A 6,862-nucleotide genomic window follows, 5' to 3' on the forward strand; every position below is an offset into this window, starting at 1 on the left:
TCAATTCAACTTAATTTCTACCCTTACTATATGAAAATTAAAGGTGCGTGCTTATATTGGTAAACCATCAAACAGGAAACGAATTGATAGTAGCACACAGTTATTAATTGTATCCGGTTGATGGATGAGAAAATTATTTTGCACGTCTGCCAAGCTGTCATCGATAAATAGAAATTGATCAAGGTCATCCTTAATGCAGGAAAATAGAATGCAGCAACTCTTGTAAGGTAGACTGTAACTGGAAAATTGGATTATCTCCCACTAACTACAGTTGACTTTTATTAATATACCTATTGGTTCATACAAACACAACACACAATGTGACTTTGTGATGTGTTAAATCTAGTTGTCGATGAGCTGATAACTGTAATTATTTTACAGCACTGCGTCATTATTTCATATAAAATTCTGAACATCTCAACCTTCCTGTTGATAAATGAAAAATATCATATTTTAAACAATTGTAAATGCTCGGAAACATCAAAGAAGAGACTGAATAATATTTGTCACTCACAGTTTCCGAATCAGCTCGTAATATGGTCTGAATAATCCTTGTCCTAATCAACCTAATTTGAATCTGCTTGATGCTTCTCAGCCAATTGAAAATTAAAAATATATGACAATGTGCTCAAACAAATCCTGATCATTTTCTCTTATTATTTGGTAATAGTTTGACGTACTTCGCTTTCGTATATATATGTTACTGTCAAAATTGTGGTTGGATGTAATTAACGGTATATATATTGCTTACAAATAAACAAATAAATGTGTTTTGTGTATAAAATTACATTCTCACCCAACTCTGATTTCAGCTTCCTTACTTTATCGCATAAAGAATGTAAGCACTGTGTATGATAAGCAGTATATTTCAGAATTAAGATAACATAAATTAATATCACGTTTGGTTATGCTAGCTATTAGTGACTATCACAGCAAAAGAATTAAGGCAACAATCGTTAGAATAATAACTAAAATTGCCATTAAACCAGTTGAAATAGATGGAATTATAAAACAAATTTCAGTTCAATAAAGCTTCATATTGCCAATTCAGCTTATGTTCAATCATGGTATATGAAACTTAAAGGTGCGTTCTTATAATGGTAAAGCTGACAACGACCTGATAGTAGCACACAACTATGGTATCGGATTGTTAGATGGGATAATTTTTTACACGTCTGACAGGTTATCATCTTTAACGAGAAGTTAATCAAGGTTACCTTTAATACCAGGAAATAGAGCACTACAGCTCTTATGATGTGCATGGTAACTGGAAAATTGGATTATCTCCCTCTAACAACAATTGACTTTCATTAATACATTTCATGGTTGGTAACAACACAAGAAACATTCATCATATGCGTTTTTAAAACCCTTTATCATTGGGCTGATATGTGTAATTATTTATAGCACTACATCATTATTTCATATAAAAAAAATTAAGAACAGCTCAACGTACCTTTAAATTAATTAAAAATATCATATTTCAAACAATTTTAAATGTTATGTAACAATCTAAAGAAAAAAACATGAATAATATTAGTCATTCACATGACCCGAACAGCTGGTAATATGGTCGGAATAATCCTTGTCCTAATCAGCCTAATGTGAATCTAATTGATGGTCCAAAATTGTCGTTGGAGGTAATGATCAGTAATTGTATTGCTTTCAAATATATGTTTGTGTATAAATATCATATTTCAAACAATTTTAAATGTTATGTAACAATCTAAAGAAAAAAACATGAATAATATTAGTCATTCACATGACCCGAACAGCTGGTAATATGGTCGGAATAATCCTTGTCCTAATCAGCCTAATGTGAATCTAATTGATGGTCCAAAATTGTCGTTGGAGGTAATGATCAGTAATTGTATTGCTTTCAAATATATGTTTGTGTATACATATCTTAAAATTAACCAAATACCCAAACTCTGATTTTAGGTTCTTCTCCTTATTGCATATAGAATTTAATCACGGTCTACGGTAAATAATATATTTAAGAATTAAAATAACATAAACCATGCTCTCATTTGATGATACTGGGAAGTGGTGAATATCACAGTAAAAAACAAAACAAGAAGAAAAGCGTTCGTTTGATAACAAATATCTCAGTTACAACATCTGAAATAATTAGAATGATGGAATTATAAAACAAATTTCAGTTGACTAAACCTTCATATTGTCAATTCAACTTAATTTGAACCCTTGTTATATGAAACTTAAAGGTGCATGCTTATAATGGAAAACAATGAAAAAGAGAACGACTTGAACGTAGCATAAAATTATTAATTGTGTCGAGATGTTGGTTGGGAAAATTATTTTACATATCTGCCAGGCTGTCTTCGTTAACCAGAAATTGATCAAGGTCATCTTTAATGCAGGACAATGTAATGTAGCAACTCTCCTGAGGTAGACTGTAACTGGAAAATTGGATTATCTCCCATTAACTGCATTTGACTTGTATTAATACATTTAATGGTTGTTAAATTGACAACACTCACTTTGACTATATGATGTGTTAAATCCAGTTATCATTGAGCTAATAATTTTAATTATTGTACATTATTTCATACAAAAATTCTTAATAGCTCAACGTACTTGTGAATGAATGAAAAATATCATATTTAAAACCATTGTAACTGTTAGGAACCGTTTAAGAAGAAACTAAATAATTATTTCTCATCGACATGTTCATAATCATCTCATCATATGGTCGGTATAATCCTTGTCCTAATCAGCCTAATATGAATCTAATCGATGCCTTTGAGCTAGCTGACAATCAAACATATATAGGCATGTGCTCTAAATAACCTCCTGATTATTTTCGCATATTATTTGGTAATAGTGTGACGTCCTTCGATAGCGTGTGTATACGTGACTGTCAAAACTGTGGTTACATGTAATTATGAGTAATTGTATTGTTGACAAATACACGTGTTTTTGTGTATACATAACTTAAAATTAACAGAATAAGCAAACTCTGATGTTAGCTTGCTCACTTAATTGCATAAGGAATTTGACTTTGGTCGTAAACAAGATAATGAAGAATTAAAATAACATAAACTATTAACTCATTTGATTTTACTAGCAGGTAGTAAATATCACATTAAAGGAAACAAGAACAAATCTGTTGGTTCATAACTCAACTATCAGTTACACCAGTTGAAATAAATATAATGATGGAATTATAAAACAATTGTCCGTTCATTAAACCTAAATATTGTCAATTCAACTTAGGTTCAACCCTAGCAATATGAAACTTAAAGGTGCATGGTTCTAACGGTAATGGGAATATTTAAATATCTCCCTTTTCCTTGAGCTAACTTTTATTAATACATTCAAAGATGGTTAAAAAGACAACACACACGTTGACTACATGAAATGCTAAATCCAGTAACCGTTGAGCTGACAATTGTAAGAATTGTACAGTACTACGTCATTATTTCATATACAATTCTGAACAGCTCAACGTTCCTGTGAATGAATGAAGAATATCATATTTCAAACAATTGTAAATGTTTGGCAAGATCTAAAAAGAAATTGAATAACATTTGTCATTCATATGGTCCGAATCAGCTCGTACTATGATCGGAATAACCCTTGTCCCTATCAACCTAATTTTAATCTAATTGATGCTTACGAACTAACTGAAAATCATGCATTTAGGAGCAAATGGTCAAAACAAACGCTTGATTATTTTGCGCATATTGTCGCGTGTGTAAATGTGACTGTCAAAATTGTTGTTGGTATATAAATATCAGAAATTGTATTATTTACAAAGGAATATGGTTCTATACATATCTTACAATGAATTGAATAGTTAACGTTGTAGGTTCCTCGCCTTATTTCATAAAGAATTTATCAACGTTCGTCAATAAAAGATGTGTACAAGTAACTAAACAATATAATTAAGAATTAAAATAATTTAATGTATGATCTGATTTGAATGTGCTGCAAGTGGTGAATACCACAGTTCAAATAAGCCAAATTTTGATTGATGACTAAAATGGCAATTACATCAGTTGAAAGAAATAAAATTATGTAACTGGAATGTATATCTGAGTTAACTAAACCTAATTCAACTTCATTTAAATCCTCGGTATATGAAACTTAAGGCTGGATGCTTATAATGGTAAGGAAATAATTTATATGTAACTATTTTAGTTATCAAATTAAAATATTGATTGAACAATATTCAAATTGTAAATGTTAGTGTTAAATTTGAGGGAAACTGAGTAATATTTGTCATTCACATGGTCCGAATTCGCTGGTAATATGGTCGGAATAATCCTTGTCCTAATCAGCCTGATGTGAATCTAACTGATGCTTACCAACTAATTGAAAATCACGCCTATAGAAGCATGTGCTCAAAACCAACTCTTGATTATTTTCTCATATTATTTGGTAATAGTGTGACGTCGTTCAGTAGCGCGTGTATACGTGACTGTCAAAATCGTGGTTGCTTGTAATTATCAGCAATTGAATTGCTTACAAAAAACATTTGTGTATACATGTCTTAAAATTAACTGAATAAGCAAACACTGATTTTATGTTCCTCAAGTTATTGCATGAAGAACGTATTCGCGGTCTACGGTAACAATATATTTCAGATTGAAAGTAACATAAATTAAGATCTCATTTGATTATTCTAGCAAATAGTGAATACCACATTAAAAGAACCAACAAAACAACATTTGATTGAAATGATAAATAGATTGCTTATCATGGAACTCTAATACAAAATTCAGTTCATTAAACCTTCATATTGTCAATTCAACTTAATTTCTACCCTTACTATATGAAAATTAAAGGTGCGTGGTTATAATGGTAAACCATCAAACAGGAAACGAATTGATAGTAGCACACAGTTATTAATTGTGTCCGGTTGATGGATGAGAAAATTATTTTGCACGTCTGCCAAGCTTATCGTTAAAAAGAAATTGATCAAGGTCATCCTTAATGTAGGAAAATAGAATGCAGCAACTCTTGTAAGGTAGACTGTAACTGGAAAATTTGATTATCTCCCACTGACTACAGTTGACTATTATTAATATATTTATTGGTTCATACAAACACAACACACAATGTGACTTTATGATGTGTTAAATCTAGTTATCGATGAGCTGATAACTGTAATTATTTTACATCACTGCGACATTATTTCATATAAAATTCTGAACAGCCCAACGTTCCTGTTGATGAATGAAAAATATCATAATTTAAACAATTGTAAATGTTCGGAAACGTCTAAGAAGAGACTGAATACTATTTTTCATTCACAGGTTCCAAATCAGCTCGTAATATGGTCTGAATAATCCTTGTCCTAATCAACCTAATTTGAATCTAGTTGATGCTTCTCAACCAATTGAAAATTAAAAATATATGACCATGTGCTCAAACAAAATCCTGATTATTTTCTGTTATATTTTGGTAATAGTTTGACGTACTTCCGTAGCGTGTATATATGTTACTGTCAAATTGTGGTTGGGTGTAATTAACGGTAATTATATTTCTTACAAATAAATGTATGTTTGTGTATAAAATTAATATTTCACCCAACTCTGATTTCAGCTTCCTTACTCTATTGCAGACAGAATGTAAGCACTGTGTACGATAAGCAGTATATTTCAGAATTAAGATAACATAAAATTAATATCACGTTTGATTATGCTAGCTACTAGTGACTATCACAGCAAAAGAAGGAAGACAACGATCGTTAGAATAATAATTAAAATTGCAATTAAATCAGTTGAAATAGATGTGAAGATGGAATTATAAAACAAATTTCAGTTCAATAAAGCTTCATATTGCCAATTCAGCTTATGTTCAACCCATGGTATATGAAACTTAAAGGTGCGTGCTTATAATGGCAAAGATGACAACGACCTGATGGTAGCAACTATTGTGTCGGATTTTTGGATGGGATAATTATTTTACACGTTTGACAGTTATCATCGTTAACGAGATATTAATCAAGGTTATCTTTAATACAAGGAAATAGAGCGCTGCAGTTCTTATGATGTGCATGGTAACTGGAAAATTGGATTATCTCCCTCTAACAACAATTGATTTTCATTAATACATTTCATGGTGTGTAACAACACAAGAAACATTCATCATATGGTTTGTTAAAACCCTTTATCACTGGGCTGATATGTGTAATTATTCTATAGCACTAGATCATTATTTGATATAAAAATTAAGAACAGCTCAACATACCTTTGAATTAATTAAAAATATCGTATTTCAAACAATTTTAAATGTTATGCAACAATCTAAAGATAAAACCGGAATAATATTTGTCGTTCACATGGCCCGAACAGTTGGCATTATGGTCGGAATAATCCTTGTCCTAATCAGCCTAATGTGTATATAATTGATTGTTCAACATTGTCGTTGGAGGTAATGATCAGTAATTGTGTTGCTTTCAAATATATGTTTGTGTATACATATCTTAAAATTAACCGAATACCCAAACTCTGATTTTAGGTTCTTCTTTTTATTGTATATATAATTTAATCACGGTCTACGGTAAACAATATATTTACGAATTGAAATAACATAAACAATGCTCTCATTTGATGATACTGGGAAGTGGTGAATATCACAGTAATATACAAAACAGGATGAAAAGCGCTTTTGAGCTAGTTGACAATCAAGCATATATGAGCATGTGCTCAAAATAAACTCCTGATTATTTTCTCATATTATTTGGTAATATTGTGACGTCCTTCGATAGCGTGTGTATACGTGACTTTCAAAATTGTGGTTGCATGTAATTGTCATCAATTGTATTCTTGACAAATAAGTGTGCTTTTGTGTGTACGTAACTTAAAATTAACAGAATAAGCAAACTCTGACA

The sequence above is a fragment of the Sinohyriopsis cumingii genome, unplaced genomic scaffold (assembly GCF_028554795.1).
Source record: "Sinohyriopsis cumingii isolate HCF-2022 unplaced genomic scaffold, ASM2855479v2 utg001097l, whole genome shotgun sequence".
Classification (NCBI taxonomy): Eukaryota; Metazoa; Mollusca; class Bivalvia; order Unionida; family Unionidae; genus Sinohyriopsis; species Sinohyriopsis cumingii.